This window comes from Phocoena phocoena, chromosome 3 (genome assembly GCF_963924675.1).
Source record: "Phocoena phocoena chromosome 3, mPhoPho1.1, whole genome shotgun sequence".
Classification (NCBI taxonomy): domain Eukaryota; kingdom Metazoa; phylum Chordata; class Mammalia; order Artiodactyla; family Phocoenidae; genus Phocoena; species Phocoena phocoena.
In genome coordinates this window covers 39,108,694-39,126,135 of record NC_089221.1, presented here as the reverse complement: position 1 = coordinate 39,126,135, position 17,442 = coordinate 39,108,694, and the positions used below count along the sequence as shown (strand labels likewise).

The following is a 17,442-nucleotide window of genomic DNA, read 5'->3' as shown; positions in this document are numbered from 1 at the left end:
CAAATTTTATCCTCTTCCAGGCCTCTCTTTTTTCCTGGAATTAATTTTTTTTTAATACGAAATTTACTTCCCTGTTCCGGTCTCACTGTATGTAAGTGCAGGCTCTTAAAAGGGGCTTACAAAGCCCTTTGGCATCTGGTTCCTTCCTGTCTCTTTAACCTCATCTCTTTCAGCCTCCCTCCACACCTCAGTCTTCAGCAGCACAGAAAACAATTTTAGACCACTCTGCCTTCATACGGGAGTTGTTACCCCCATTTTAAGTCTGATGAGTTCCTGTTCTCCCCTCAAAAACCAGCTACAGTGCTCACTTCAGCAGCACATAGACTAAAATCAGAACCACGCAGAGAAGATTAGCATGGCCCCCGGGCAGAGATGGCATGCAAATTTGTGAAGCGTTCCATGTTTTCAAACTGTATGATTCCACTTTCAGGAGGAACATGGAGTAGTCAGATTCATAGGGACAGAAAGTAGAATGGTGGTTAGGCTGGAGGGGGGATGGGTAGTTATTGTTTAATAGGTAGAGTATCAGTATTGCAAGATGAAGCAACCTGTGGAGGGATGGTGGTGATGGTAGCATCACAATGTGAATATACTTAATGCCACTAAACTGTACACTTTATATTGGTTAAGAAGGTAAATTTTATCTTATGTGTATTTTGCCACAATTTTTAAAAAACAGCTAAAATTCCAGGCTCCTTTTCTCTGCACCCATGTCATTCCCAGGGGGGAGTTAGGCATTTTCATTATTTAACCAGTAGACTGAAATAGCTGCACCTAAGTGATTGTCAAGAACACCAACCTTGAACTCACTGCTGCTTAATGCTCATCAAATACATGGTTGAACAACATAAACTTGCAAAGGATTGCCTTTGTGAAATACAGTCCACATATTTCTACAGACACAAAAAAATTCATCCTTGGAATAAACCACACAAGCCGGTCTCCACACATCTGGACCATACAGTCTATTCTCTTGTAAAACTGCTTTTATGAAACATAATTTGGCATTATGTCATCATTGGCCTATGTTTAGAGTCACTGTAGGAAACAGTCAGCCCATGAAATCCATTTAGTGTACAGGTGTGTTTAGGGTGGTATACTGTTCTTTTTCTTTTATTTTCTTTCTTTCTTTCTTTTTTTTATTATCTATGAGGAAAAAATCTTTAGTTTTGGCACCAGAAATAGGTTTTCTTTGTAGATAATACGAATAGAGTGATTGATTTTCTCATTTTTGTCTCCTTTCCAGAAAGCCTAGAGGCCAACCAGTGGCTTGTTCTAGCATTTTCTAGACCTTAACTATGCTATTCTGTGTAGTGATTTGCTGTAGACTTCAAATTATCCATTAAAATTTATTTTTTTCTCCGAATCCACTTCATTATTTGTGTTGCCTTTTATCTCATGTTGTTTTGAACTTTAAATCCATTCTTAAATAAATGAGGAATAAATGAACAATTAACTAATAAATTCACCCTCTCCTCTAATTCCTACTGGATATTGCATATATTTTTATTATTGCTTGCATATATTCTATTATTTATTTGTATTTCATGTCTGCCATTTACAGTGGACAGTACACTCTTTTAATGCATGATACATGTCTTAATATTATTTCAACACAATTAGAATGTCTAGCTAATAATATGTGTATAAATAAGTCTACCAGACTGATCTGAAAAGAAATGAGAAATTCAATAACTTTGGAAAACAGAATGCAATTTATTAATCTTTTTAACACACAACATGTCCTTTTTTTGTAAGCAAATTATAGTTTGGGGGAGTGCTAATAGTAAAAGCTAAAAACTCAGATAAATGGCTGAAAGAATTCCCAGTCTTAAATGAATTCTTGTTTATTTCTTGTGACTATTAACATTCAGCCAAGTATTCAACTCAGTTCTTTCTCTTTTGTCTGTGCGTGTGTGTGTGTGTGTGTGTGTGTGTGTGTGTGTGTGTGGTGTAGCAGACTACAGGTATAGTAAGACTTATAGTTGGGTAAACATCTCTCTCTATATATATATAGAGAGAGAGACATAACTAATAGCAATATATATTCATTATATGTGTATATACATATATATGTATATGTATTACATGCATGTGATACACAATAATAAATATATATACAATTTTGTTCTGTATAAATATATAGGCATATATACTAGTTTTATATATGCACATAATATAAAACCATAGGATATATACAAAACATATGTCTCTATATATACAAACATGCATAGGTGAATACAAAAACATATGATGGATATGTATATATATATATATATATATATATAAAGTCACAGTTATTTATGTAGATTCACAGGTATATTTAACCCCAAAACAGGTCTTACTAGTTCTATTTACTGAAATCAAATTCTCTACTCTTTTTCCACGACACAATGTTCTTTTGTTTTCTGACTTTTGTAGTCCTATTTGTTCCTAATAGTGCTCCTTTCTTTTTTTTTTTTTCGGTACGCGAGCCTCTCACTGTTGTGGACTCTCCCGTTGCGGACCACAGGCTCCGGACGCGCAGGCACAGCGGCCATGGCTCACGGGCCCGGCCGCTCCGCGGCATGTGGGATTTTCCCGTACCGCGGCACAAACCCGTGTCCCCTGCATCAGCAGGCGGACTCTCGACCACTTGCACCACCAGGGAAGTCCTCCTTTCTTGACCTCCATAGTAAATGTGTTCCTGTGATCACTTTTCTGCTTACTCCGCAGTCTACCTCTGATCAGTTGTATCCCTGTTGATGGTTTTATCTACAAAATTCCAGCATCAGGCACATATCCAACTCACCCTTGGACATGTCCACACAGGCAGCATGATTTCTCCACCTGAACTCACCATTTTCCACCCTCGGCATTCCACGGGATTGCTCCTCCTCTTAAGCCCCTGCTCTTCATGGTTGACATCTCCAGGTTCCTGTCACCCAAGCCTGACCACTGGAAGTGACTACTGTCTCATTCTCCTCTCTGACTGTTCTTCCCCACAACTAGCTTATCACCAGCTCCTTTTCATTTCACCTCCTAAAGATATCTCAAATCCTCTCTTCCAAGTCATTCCACCAACCTCATCTCCTGCAGAATTTTAGGTGAGAAACAGGATTACTTCAATAACCTCCGAAAATTCATCCTTTTTATTTTGACTGCTGAAATTTAAAAGGCAAATATTACCCTGCATTCTATCTGCTTAAATGTTTTCTTGGCTCTGTACTGCTCACAGATTCATGGTTTCTGTAGTTGCTGCCTGAGGGGTAAACCTCCAACTCTGTGTTAGCCATTTGCGTTTCTTTGCGCACACTACAATGCTTCAAGTCTTCAAAACTTTGCTAGCGCCATTCTCTTTACCTGAGGGATCACTTCTTTCCTTCTTCAACCTTCCAGGTAATAGAAAGAATATAGATTTTAAGATCAAACAAATCCAGGTTTAGGTTTCAGCTCCACTACTGACATTCCTGAAACTTAAATGACAGAGAACAAGTCAAAACACTACTGATACTTCTTTGCATGAGAATCATTCCCAAGCCAACTTGTTTAATTAATTTGTAAAAAAAAATTTTTTTTACTTCAGCAGGAATTTTAAACTCCACTAAGTACCTGCTTATGGTTTTGAACCTTCATCGACTAATCTTTTACAGACAGTAACAGATTTATATTCTGAATGAATTGAAGGACTTGCAAAGTTTGTTAACATCAGTTATTACAGAAAATTCCACATAAATTATAAAGGATTAGACTTTTCTTTCATATTTTTAATAAACATGATCAAAATAAGCATTCTATCTCAGGTATTAAGTAAGCAAATATTTTTACCCTTTGTCACATAGGTTAAAGTGCTGGCTCTCTGTGTGTGAGTGTGTGTATATTTAGTTGAGTCTGATGGCAGATTTCCAAATTTATATCTTGCTTGTAAATGTTTTCATTAGGGAATAGAAAAAACAGTTTTATTCTTATTGGCAGGTGTATTCCACATATATGTTTATTCTAGAATTTGCAAACTGTGATGCTGTCCTTTCAATCTGAAAATTGCAACCATATGTTTCAAAGGAATTCTGGCACTAGAGTGATCACTTCTAGTGAAATTTAGTAGGTAGAAAATCAGTGTAGATATCTATGGCAATAAAGGAATTGTTAGCACAGACAATGCTACACAGTTATGGAGGACCAGAAGAAGCAGTATAGCACAGTCCAAGAGATACTCATTACCCACCTGTTGCAGGAGCCCAGACTCTGAGAATTCTCCACCCATTTCAGTTGGAAAACTTGAACCTCATGAAGAGTAGCAGTTCTCTTGAAATCTACTTTTGAAATTCTTGTCTCCTCTCAGAACCAAGAAGAGAATGAGGTAGGCCCAGAAGGAGTTCTCATAGGTCAAAAGCAACCTTTGATAACACAAAGGTCATAGTCAACTAAAGTCTAGTGTTAACTCAAAGGGTTTGAACTGCGTGGGTTCACTTATATGCTAATTTTTTTCACTAATTATGTACTGCAGTACTACATAATCTGTAGTTGGTTGAATCCAGGGCTGTGGAACCACATATAATGAGGGCCGACTGTAAAACCTAACTCGGATTTCCGACTGTGCAGAGGGTGGGCACCCCTAACCCCCTTGTTCAGAGGTCAACAATATAGCAAAAGTCTCTACACAAAGTAAAAATATTTTCTGTCACTTTTGACTATGTATTGCTAGTGATTTTTACTTATTTATTTATTTGTTTTGGGGGGTAGATTTGATTTGTTTTTTTATCATTGAAGTATAACTGACCTACAACACTATGTTAGTTCCAGATGCACAACAAAGGGATTCAATAGTTCTATACATTAAAAATGATCACTACAATAAGTGTAGCTGCCATCTGTCACCATACAAAGTCATTACAGTGTCATTGACTATATTCCCCACACTGTACATTTCATCCCCATGACTCTTTATTTGTAATTGGAAGTTTGAACCTCTTAATCTCCCTCACCTATTTCACTCATTCCCCCCCCCCACCTACCTTCCCTCTATCTATGAGTCTCTTCCTGTTTTGTTATGTTTGTTCATTTTTTGTTTTTTAGATTCCACATATAAGTGAAATCACACAGTTTTTACCTTTTGCTGTGACTTATTTCACTTCACAAAATACCCTCTAGGTCCATCCATGTTGTCGGAATGGCAAGATTTCATTTTTTCATGGCTGAGTGATATTTTATTGTACGTATGTGTGTGTGTGTGTGTGTGTGTGTGTGTGTGTACCACATCTTCCTTGTGGACTCCATTCATCTATCAGCAGACACTTAGGTTGCTTCCATGTCTTCGTGGTTGTAAATAATGCTGTAATGAACATGAACAACCTTAGGGATGTATTCAGAAAAAAATGTGTATACCATTTCACATTTCAAAAAAGGAACATGTTATCCTTAGTATATTATATTACTAAAGTTGGAGCAATTACTCCACGTTTACTTGTAAACAATTTTTCTCAAATTCCCCAGAAACATTTTACATAGATATAAAATAGTATCTTCTAAGCCACAAAACTAAGTTGACTTCAAGTTACAAAGATTTGAGGTACACAGTAATTTTTGTTTTGGGGAAAGAAAGGGTAGTAAGAGCAAGTGGGGTGTTTTGGAAAGTACAAAATCAAAATATAAATTCCTTATGTGACCTCTCACATCTTAACCTCCATGTTGTTTTGGTTTCTTTAAAGAAAAAAGGAAGGAGAGAATGGAGAGAGAGAGAGAGAAAGAGGCGGGCAGGAAGAAGAGGTGGATGAAGATGGAGAGGGAAAGAAAGAGAAAAAGAAGAGAGGAGAGAGAGAGAGAGAGAGAGAGAGAGAGAGACTGGACTAAAGCAAGAATTGTAGTGGCCTAGGGGCACCTCCAAATAGAAAAAATTCTTCTGTATGAAGCCTTTCAGGGTTTCGTAAGTTTTTGTTTTGCTCTGCTGACCTCCCCTGGCCACGTGAAAATACACTTTCAAATTCCACCTTATCCAGCCTCATTTCCCCCAGAACTTCTTGGCTGCAGCTATGCCTCTGTGTCCTCAAGCACTTCCTCCAAGAAAACACTTGAGACTCTTAGAGCAAGGTGTTGACTGGCAGCACTGCTGGAACCTGACACTGCGATTTGACTTCCCCTTAAGAGGGCAGGTAAATTACCATGTTTTTCTTTTCTTACATCTTTATTGGAGTATAATTGCTTTACAATGGTGTGTTAGTTTCTGCTTTATAACAAAGTGAATCAGTTATACATATACATATGTTCCCATATCTCTTCCCTCTTGCATCTCCCTCCCTCCCACCCTCCCTATCCCACCCCTGCTAGGTGGTGACAAAGCACTGAGCTGATCACCCTGTGCTATGCGGCTGCTTCCCACTAGCCATCTACCTTACGTTTGGTAGTGTATATATGTCCATGCCACTCTCTTGCTCTGTCACAGCTTACCCTTCTCCCTCCCTGTATCCTCAAGTCCATTCTCTAGTAGGTCTGTGTCTTTATTCCCGTCTTACCCCTAGGTTCTTCATGACCTTTTTTTCCCTTAGATTCCATATATATGTATCAGCATACGGTATTTGTCTTTCTCTTTCTGACTTACTTCACTCTGTATGACAGACTCTAGGTCCATCCACCTCACTACAAATAACTCAATTTCGTTTCTGGCTGAGTAATATTCCATTGTATATATGTGCCACATCTTCTTTATCCATGCATCCGATGATGGACACTTAGGTTGCTTCCATCTCCTGGCTATTGTAAATAGAGCTGCAATGAACATCTTGGTACATGACTCTTTTTGAATTATGGTTTTCTCAGGGTATATGCCCAGTAGTGGGATTGCTGGGTCATATGGTAGTCCTATTTGTAGTTTTTTTAAGGAACCTCCATACTGTTCTCCATAGTGGCTGAACCAATTCACATTCCCACCAGCAGTGCAAGAGTGTTTCCTTTTCTCCACACCCTCTCCAGCATTTATTGTTTCTAGATTTTTTTGATGATTGCCATTCTGACCAGTGTGAGGTGATACCTCATTGTAGATTTGATTTGCATTTCTCTAATGATTAATGATGTTGATTTACCATTGCAACAAAAAGAATAAAATATCTAGGAATAAACCTACCTAAATTGCCATTTTTGATGCATAATGTTTTGCAGGTTGCTTCTTAGGATTCTCATACCTCTGGCCGTCCTTTGGCCCCAAATTATCAGAATTCAGCATTGGAGTCGCAGTTGGGTTTTTCTTTTTTTAACATTACAAAGTAGAAAAATGTAAAATTTGATGTAAAAACACTGTCACCCAATATTGCAAATGTTAATTTTTGTCACTTTAAACTCTGATTATAGAGACAGACACACACACACAGATGCATACACATGCACACATATATACACTGAATGTTCTATTTTATCTAAAACAATATAGTATAAATGAAGGTCCCCTTTGCTGCTTTCCTTAAATCCATTACTTACTCTTTCCCTCCCCTAACCAATGCCAAGATATTGATTAGATTTCTTGAGTCAATCTATGTTCTAATGTTTTTACAAACATATGTATCTCCACCATCAATATATTGTATTGTTTTGTGTGGTTTTTTTTTTTGTTTTTTTTTTTTTGCGGTACACGGGCCTCTCACTGTTGTGGCGTCTCCCGTTGTGGAGCACAGGCTCCGACGCGCAGGCTCCGCGGCCATGGCTCACAGGCCCAGCTGCTCCGTGGCATGTGGGATCTTCCCGGACCGGGGCACGAACCCGTGTCCCCTGCATCAGCAGGCGGACTCTCAACCACTGCGCCACCAGGGAAGCCCTGTTTTGTGTGTTTTTAAGCTCTTTTTTTACATGAAAGTCTTTGTATAATTCAGCAAATTGCCTGATGGTATATACTTTTGTAACTCCCTTGATATATACAGATTAAGTTACCACTGCTGGGCATGATATGAATATATCACAATTTATTTAACCCATTTTCCTATTGACAGTCATTTATGTTGTCATTGTTCCTCCATTACAAACAATTTTGCACAGAATGTTCTGGTACACAGGATTAAGAGTATGTTTACTGGCTGGGCCATAGGATATGCACATACTCAGCTTCAATAGATAGTGTCAAGATATTTTCTAAAGTGGCTGTACCAATGTATAACCCATAGGCAGAGTATGCCTATTTCCATTGTTCCATACCCTTATCAGTGCTTGACTTTGTCAGGCTTAACTTTTCTTTTCACCAATATGATTGCTATGGAATGATATTGCAGTATAGTTTTACATTATTTATTTATTTATTTTTGGCTGTGTTGGGTCTTCACTGCTGAGCACGGGCTTTCTCTAGTTGCAGCGAGGGGGGCTACTCTTCATTGCAATGTGTGTGCTTCTCATTGTGGTGGCTTCTCTGGTTGTGGAGCATGGGCTCTAGGTGTGCAGGCTTCAGTAGTTGTGGCACGAGAGCTCAGTAGATGTGGCTTACAGACTCTAGAGCACAGGCTCAGTAGTTGTGGCACATGGGCTTAGTTGCTCTGCAGCATGTGGGATCTTCCCGGACCTGGGCTTGAACCTGCGTCTCCTGCACTGGCAAGCAGATTCTTAACCACTGCGCCACCAGAGAAGTCACATAGTTTTATTTATTTTTTTAATTATATTGAAGTATAGTTGATTTTCAATGTTGTGGTAATTTCTTCTGTACAGCAAAGTGACTAAGTCATATATATATACGTATTATTTTTCATATTCTGTTTAATTTTTAATTTGCAGTTCCCTGATTGCCATTAGTTAGATCCAGTGTCCTTCATTTCTTTTTTGCTCATTCAAATTTTTCTCCCTTAAATTAGAGGGCACTGTTCATGACCCTTGCTCATTTTTCTCTTAGGATGCTTTTTTTTTTTCATCCTTCCTCTCTCCCTACCCTCCCTCCCTTTTTCCTTCCTTTCTCATTTTCCTTCCTTTCCTCCCTCTCTCCATCCTTCTGCCCCTTTCTCCCACACCCTCCTCTCTTTCTTTCTTTTTAATCATCAGGGATTTGTCATAATAGCCCTTATAAATTCTTCTCTCAGTATGAGACCTGTTTTAAATTTTATTTATAGTTTTATTTGTCATATAGAAGTTCAAATTTTGATATGAGCAAATATAATAACCTACTTATTTAGGAGTCATCCTCCTGTGTATTTCTTAAGAAATCCTTTCTTATCCCAAGTTTCAGGACATGTTCTTCCAAATATTTATCTAATGTATTTTTAAGATTCTTTTCACATTTTGAAATTTAGTCCATCTGGAATTTATTTTATTTTATAATTTTATGTAAGGATCATATTTACTTCTTCTCATGTAGAAAGCCAGTTTTTCCAGCATTATTTATTGAGTCCATCTTTTCCCCACAGAGTTGTGTTTCTATTGTACTTCTATGGTATAAAATTTTGTATATATGTTTGAGTCTGTCCCTCAACTCTTTATTTTTTATATAGATCTTCTTATCTACCCCAGCATAAAACTCACATTGTTTTAATTAAGTATTTATTTATAACAGGCCTTAATATCTATATGACAGATCCCCTGTCTTTATTCCTTTTTTTTAGACTTTTCTTGGTTATCTTAGCTGTTTACCCTTTAATAGGAATATTACACTCTGTTTGTTCAGTTTCAGTAAAAACCACATTGAAGTTTTGATTAAAATTGTATTGAACATTTGTAATAATGTTGGGAACTTCATCTATGAAAATGGTTTGTCTTTGTCTATTTATTCAGATCTATTTTATTTCCTTCAATAACATTTTGCCATTTTTTCAGTACAAGTCTTGGGCCTCTTTTGTTGTATTTATTCCAAGGGACCATACAGGTTTTGTTGCTATTCTGAATAGAAAGCCCTTTTTTATTGCATTTTTCTATTGGTTATCGCTTTATATAAGAACATTTTGGGTTCCCTTGATCTATGGTGATCTTGTTTTATTAGCTTATAGATTATTTTAGATGTTCTATGGTAGGAAATTATAATGCCAGCAAGTAATAACAGCTTTGTTTCTTCCTATCCAAATCTTACATATGTTATTTCTTTATCTTCTCTTCATCTTTGCTTAGAACCCTGTTTTAACAGTGAAGAGCAGCCATTTTGTAGCCATTCCCTTCTTGTTTCTGACTTTAATGGAGATATTTCCAATATTTTGCCAAACTTGGAAGTCAGATGAAGAATTTTTGTTAAATACCTTTTATCTAGTTAAAGACGTACTTCTGTTACTAATTTGATAGTAGATTAGTAATATTCTACAAAATCAATGTTGGATTTTATTAATTGCTTTGTTGGTGTCTAGCAAGAAGGTTTTATGATTTTTCTCCAATTTCTTCTTATGAAAATTTTCAAAGATACAGAAAAGGTGAAAGAATCTGTAGCATCTTCTATCAGAGCCTGCCTGTTTCCCTTTACCAGGCTGGAGCAACTGTACTCAACTTTTGAAATTCTCATAGATCAAGCCCTCACCCAGAAACCTGGGAAAATTTCTCTACTGCTCAGGAGATTGGTATTAACTCCACAATATGAACAAGTACTGAGTAAAATGGTAGTGGGTTTTTATTTTTCTTGTAAAATGGATCTAATACCTATTCACGAGTGTGTTGAGAGGATTAAATAAGACAATGCATATAAAGTTGGTACCATGCCTCTAGCATGAAGTAAAGTTTCAACAGGTAGCAGCCATTTTTTGCTATTACTGTATTAATGTCCTTCAGAAGCTGCTGCCCCGCCCTCAAGGTCACCTCACGACTAGATACTGGTTTGGAAAGCAAGCGTGAAACTTAAAATTTAAAATGTACATAGCAAGATTTTATATTTACAAACAAGAAAATTATAAGAAGTAGTCAACAAATACAATTCAACTAGGAATGTTCCCCAATGATAAAAGACAAGCATTATTAATGACCCTTTATATACTACCATCAGGCAGATGGAATGTTTAATATAAATGAATTTTCCAAATACCAAAATCCTACTGCTTAAATAACCATTTTGATGGATATATTTCTCAAATATATTTCAGTTTCCCTCCTACCTAATCAGTATACCATATCTAATCCTTTTTACTTGAATGATACCAAATTATTGGTAATTAGATTAACCATTGTCCTCGATTTGTAGGTTTGTCCATAGGACTATATAGGGTTTGGGAGCTATTTCCATTCACAAGATGACTTCTTGTTTTTTAAGACAATCTGTTAAAACTGTTTTGGGAAGTGGGGTGACAATAGAAATGAAATGTGTTGGAAAAATGTTCACTAGAGACAGCATAATCACATTGCTTAAGATTGAGTATAATTAAATCTGACAAGTGTTCCATCTTGAAAACTGGACAACTCCTGGAATTTCCCAGTATTTCTTTCTTCTGGGTGCAATAACTAGGTCCCATTCCCAGAGATTTAGTATCAGTAGCTGCATCTGTAACAAGAAACCTAGGTGACTGATGTAGATGGTGTGACATTCTAAGCAGCACTCTCTATGCTTTCTGGAAGAGTCACTGAAATGATCCAAGGCTGGCATCCTTCCTGTGATGCCATATTTAGGGAGGACCTTGTATCTATGGAGTGTGGCAGAACCAAGGGAGAAAGTGAGGCACTGTGGGAAGAACAATAGGTAGGGAAACATGTTCTAATCCTGGTTCAGCTGGTAACTGATTGGATGACCTTAGGTATATTATTTCACAACTGGGACTTAACGTCTTCATCTGTAACATAAAGGAATTAAAGAAACTGCTAGAGAGTCCTTAAAACCTCTTTCATCAAAATTCTAAACAGGCTACCAATGAATTGAGCTTTTATGCATCTTGTAACTAGTAGTAATTCGTAATATGATCAAATTACATTATTTATTCTTCACACAGTATCTGGAAGTTTTTTGTAACATAGAAATCAGATCCTATTTCTGATTAACCCACAATGACTAACCATCAGTCTAAACTCCTCACCGTGGTCTGCAAGCCACCTGCCTAAGTTCCAGACTCACCTTGTTCCATTCTCCCTGGCCTTCACTTGCTATCCTGATCTTCAGCTACAACGGACCTTCCTTTCATGTTCTACTTTTCCACTTTAAGAAGGTGGAATTTGCTGAACTCTTAGAATACCATACTCTCAGACTTCCCCATGGCTCTGTTTCGTGCCAGTCAAGTCTCATCTCAAACGTCAAGCTGTCAAGATGGTCTTCCTGACCCAGCTGACTACAGTAATGCAACCTGCCCCTTGGCACTCTACCACATTTGTTAGCATTGCTTTTCTTAAGGCACTTGTTACTTATCACAATATGACGCTGTGCAGTTACTTATTTACTTCTGTCCCATCAGACTCCCTTGTTCAGAAGTAAACTCCATGACAAATCACTTTGCTGTACACCTGAAACTAACACAGTATTGTAAATCAACTACACTCCAATATTAAAAAAAATTAAAAATAAAAAAAGGAGTAAACTCCATGAGAGCAGTAGCTTTGTCCCCTTGGCCCAAAAGACAAGCTGAGTGAAGGGAGACAAAAAGGCACCAAAACAGTGTTTTGTTTGAAGTGTGACACTTTCTAGGACTGCTTTACCTCAAATCTTTATTTATTTTTAAATAAATAAAATTATTTAGCCCTTGATTTCTCAAACTTCTCTTGAGCAAAAACAATAACAATGATTCTGAGGTGGATATGAAATATGACTACCAAGTATTTCTGTGCTTAATTCTGACCAATGATCAAAAATGCAAAAATGATGTAGCAGCTAACTGCTAGTAACTGGAAACATCAGCATCGATTCCTTCAAATGTCCTTCAATAATCAACATTGCCTCATGGTATGTTTTAATAGAATTATCTCTTTTCCTGAGGAGAAATGCAGGTCTTAAAAATATCGGTCATACTCATTTTAATCTGAACTTCCTGAAGTCTAAAGGAAAGTTATCCTTCTAGTGATGAAGTTTGGGTACTAAGTCTAACACTCACTCTGGCCTCTGGACCTTTCCAACCTCCCACTTGAGGTATGTTTCTCTTTCATCCCACACTCTTCCTTGCCACCAATTTCTTTGCTGTCTTTTAACTTGAAAAACTTTCACTTGACTCTGCTGCCCCCTCTAGATATTATGTATTTCTCTCTTATCTTTCTTTGTCAAAGTGAGTGGTCCGCTTTTATAGCCTACAGTTACTTTTTAAGTCCTTGCAATCTGGCTTTGACCTTCACACCCTTATAGTGCCACGCTCTAGAAGAGCTGCTGTGACTGATCCTCTTCTGGCCACTCATTATTTTTTCTCAATCCTGATTCTCCACCAAACTCTCTAGCATTCAACATTATCAAACTATAAAATGATATGTTATACAGTTGTCATTTCTTATAATCCTCACAATAACCTTTTTTTTTCACAGTAACCTTTTAAAGTTTGTGTTATTAATCCCATTTATTCACTTCTAAAAATTGTAGTTCAGAGGAATTAAATGACAGCCCAAAAGAAGCAGAGCCACATTTGAATTCAGCTTTTTCTACTAGGTCACATTAATTTTCAAAAGCAAAGAAGCATAGCTTCTCTACAAAAGCAAAGAGTAGGGGGGATTTAGTGTGTATATTACATTCTGATTATTTTATTTTTATAAAGGTAGAAGTCAACCTAAACACACACTGGTTATAAGTACTGATGATAATCTTTGTTAACATGTATTAGACATTAAATTATCTATGCCTAGAAAACGACTGAAAAAACACATACTAATAAATTTTTGAGTGGATAGATTTGGAGAAGGTAGGTCTATGGGTAGCCTTCTTTCAGACTTTCTACGTTTTCTAATTTTTATATCATATTATTTTTAATAAGCACTTTATACTAATAAGGAAATGAGAAAATAAGACTCATTCTTTCATTCAAATATATTATTGAAATTTCACTTAAAAACTAGGTTCTAGACTCTGGGGATACAATGATGAATAAGACACACCTAATCACAATCTTCATGGAGCTAGTGAAGGATCCAGAGTACTGTGGTACAGCAAGAGGAGAACCAAATCCAGCCTTCATTAATGCAGGAAGGCTTCCTGGAAGAAGTGCTATCTAAATTTAGACTTGACAACTTGGGGGAAGTTAACCAGGTGAAAGGAATACCTTAGGCATAGGAAACAAAAATAAGGCCAGGTCATATGGTGTTAAAAATTTTGTTAAGAACTTGACTATTATTTTGAAGATTGATTTAATTGGGCATAGGGTTAGGGATGATTAAGGGTCATGATCAGATTTGATTTTAGAAAGATCACTCAGGTGCACAGAATTGATACTAACCTCAGTTGTACAAAGACTTGTGGAAGTCTTATATACATCAGTATTGGGAGCTAAACTGATTCAACTCTCGAAACAAGGTCTGTGCATTTTGTGTGTGTTTATATACATACACACACACACACACATATATATATATATATATATATGTAAATACTGGATTATTTTAGTATGCAGTCAGAATGGAGAAACACTTGATTAGAAAGAGCTCTGTGCTGGAATCAACTCATAAACTGAAGAGACTCAAAGATTAGTGTCACTTCTCAACTCAATATTCACTGGTATCACGGTGGTTGCTTAAAATTACTCGTGCTGTGACTATTTACCTCATGGAAATTGGCAAATACTGCAAATCAGGGATTTTATTCTTTCTTCAGAGAAGTGATTGCAAAACATTTACTTGCACACCACTGGTAGAAAATGGAGGAAAGACAAATGTAAAAAACCAGTTGGATCTGATGGTAAAAATTTAGACAAGAGATAGATTTGTGAAATATTTAGGTTGCAGAAACACAGAATTTGGTGATTGATGGGATATTGGATTAAGGGAATGGAAGAAGTTAAAAATTACTCTCACACTTCTGACTTGGATAACTGGATCCATGGTGTTATCATCATCACGATGGCAAACACATGAATGAAGTTTATTTAGCTGGAAATAGAGGGACTAGAAAGAGAAATTTTAGCATATTATGTCCAAGGTGCCTGTGAGGTATCTACTTGGAAATGTTCACTAGCCAGTTCAGGAAAGAGAGATTGGGGCTAGAGGTAATGATCTGAGCCTCATCTTCTTACAAATTATGCTTGATGTGATGGCAGTATAAGAAATCACCTAGGAAGAATGCACAGAGTAAGAGAAAAAGGTGGCCCAGAAAGCCTTGGAGAACCAGCATTAAGGGCCAATCATAGGAAAAGGAGGCAACAGAGACGATTAAGAGAGGTGGTTAGAAAGAGAGGAGGGAAGGCAGAATGGAGCAGTGTCACAAAAACTAGGGAAACAGTAATCCAAGAAGGAAGTGGGAGCTCTATAAATGCTGCTGCGATGCAAAGTAAGTTAAGGACTAGATGCTAGATTGCAGTGGGTTAGGAGTTGAAGGAATGATCAATTCTTTCAAGTCTAACTAAATGGAAATAGTACTGCATTGTAATAGGTTTATAATACTTTTCACACAACACATAAAAAACAAACACAAAAAATAAAGAAAACATTGTTAATCTTACAGTACAGTGCCTTGAAAAGTACAGCACAACAGCTGGCATCCAGGGGCTGGCATCGAGTGAACAGGCAAGAAGAGTTACTGACTGGAGGAGGGAGAGGAGGCGGGAGATGGTAGAGCTGAAGGATCATCAGCAATAGGAGACAGAGGGCAAGCTGCAATTTCACTCACATCTGATGTTGATGGCACAGGTTCTGGTTCCTTGTTGTATCACAATTCTGTAAAATTAGCCTCACCTCTTACCTAAATTTTAACCTTCCATTTTGATTCAGGGTGCCAGCCCCTCAGCTTGAATGCATTCTGGTGAGAGAAGAAAACCATGTTAGAAGAGTAACAAACTAGTCCTTGGGAGCAGATGAGACTAAAAAGTGGCACAAGACTTAATTAAAGCAAGGGGATATGAGGTAGTATAATTGGGGTTAGGGGCGAATGAAGGTATCATGAAGGTGCTGTCAGGAGAAAGACAATGCCAAAACTGGGAGAAAAAGATGAAATAGGTTCTAAGTTAACTTAATAGTAGATTGGGAATAAATGTATCAACTAACAGCATAACTGTGTTCAAATTCTATGATCTAATCTTGTCTGATTTTTAAAACATAATAATGTTTATTTTTTTCATCTTTGGATACCTGTTCCTTTCTTCTGCTACTGAAATATCTTAGAGATTATACACTGTGGCTCTGATATTACATTTGCAGTTTACCTTATCACTCTAGATGTAAGGGTTTCAGTTTGCTTTTCAGAAAGAATTTAAGGGGGATGATTGCAATATATCTGAGAATTAACAATAATTTTAAATGACTGGACATCCTCTTACTGCCTCATTATGTAGCTTAGACTTGACTCCATTTGTTCCAAAATATCTGTTCTATATTCACATCAATACATCATGGACAGGATTGGCTGTAGCACCCTACCTACCTTGTGATTTGAATAAATGTTCCCCTGAGTGCCATCAACAAACAATGTCTATAAAATATAATAAATATAAAATACTTTGTAATTTGGTGAATTATATTGTGCCGTGAAGAAAGAGATGCAGGCAAAGTAATGTTTCCAGGGACGAGGAATCCAGAAATGAAAGTGTTAGGGAGCAGAAACGGTACATGTGAAAAATGATCTCAGATCTTAGGTTGAGTCATTTAAATAGCAAAATCCTCATAGTAAAGAAAGGCAGCAGATCACTGTGGCTTTATAAAAATTGACATTGAGATGACCCAACTTCCTTTGCCCTAATTACAAATTCACAAGCATGGCCAGAAACTATGATGTAGATTGTGGCATACACTCCAGCACAAGGAGGGATGCTCATTTTCTGAAGATAAGATGACTTTGGCCCCACTTGTAAATTAATACATTGGCACTGTGGTTTTATACGTTAACCTTCTATTATATTGGCTAATATACACTGTTGGTAAGAGCTGGAGTTAAAAAAAGAAGCAAATGGTTCTAATGAAAAGACTTAAATGGAGAAAAGTGAGCAGAGATTGTGAGCAGAGATTAGGGAAGACAAGAAACAGCAAGGTGCCCCAACTAACAACTATGTGAAGCCCTCACCAGACCTAGTGTTGAGAGCTGAGTTCAGGACACTGGACCACCAGAGACCTCCTGGCCCCACGTAATATCAATCGGTGAGAGCTTTCCCAGAGATCTCTGTCTCAACAATAAGACCCAGTTCCACTCAATGACCAGCAAGCTCCAGTTTTGGACACCCTATGCCAAACAACTAGCAAGACAGTAACATGACTCCACCTATTAGCAGAGAGGCTGCCTAAAACCATACTAAATTCACAGACACCTCAAAACACACCAATGGGCGTGGTCCTGCCCACCAGAAAGACAAGATCCAGCCTCATCCACCAGAACACAGGCACCAGTACCCTCCACCAGGAAGCCTACAAAAACAACTGAACCAAACTTACCCACTGGGTGCAGACACCAAAAATAACTAGAACTATGAACCTGCAGCCGGTGAAAAGGAGACCCCAAAC

General features: G+C 37.4%; 1 non-coding gene across 1 annotated transcript; it reads left to right on the top strand.

Moving 5' to 3' along the window:
- Positions 1-300: 300 nt before the first annotated feature.
- LOC136121741 (U6 spliceosomal RNA) lies at positions 301-407 on the top strand. The gene has a single exon (XR_010655762.1). It is a non-coding gene; the product is annotated as a U6 spliceosomal RNA (small nuclear RNA).
- The last annotated feature ends 17,035 nt before the right edge of the window (positions 408-17,442 follow it).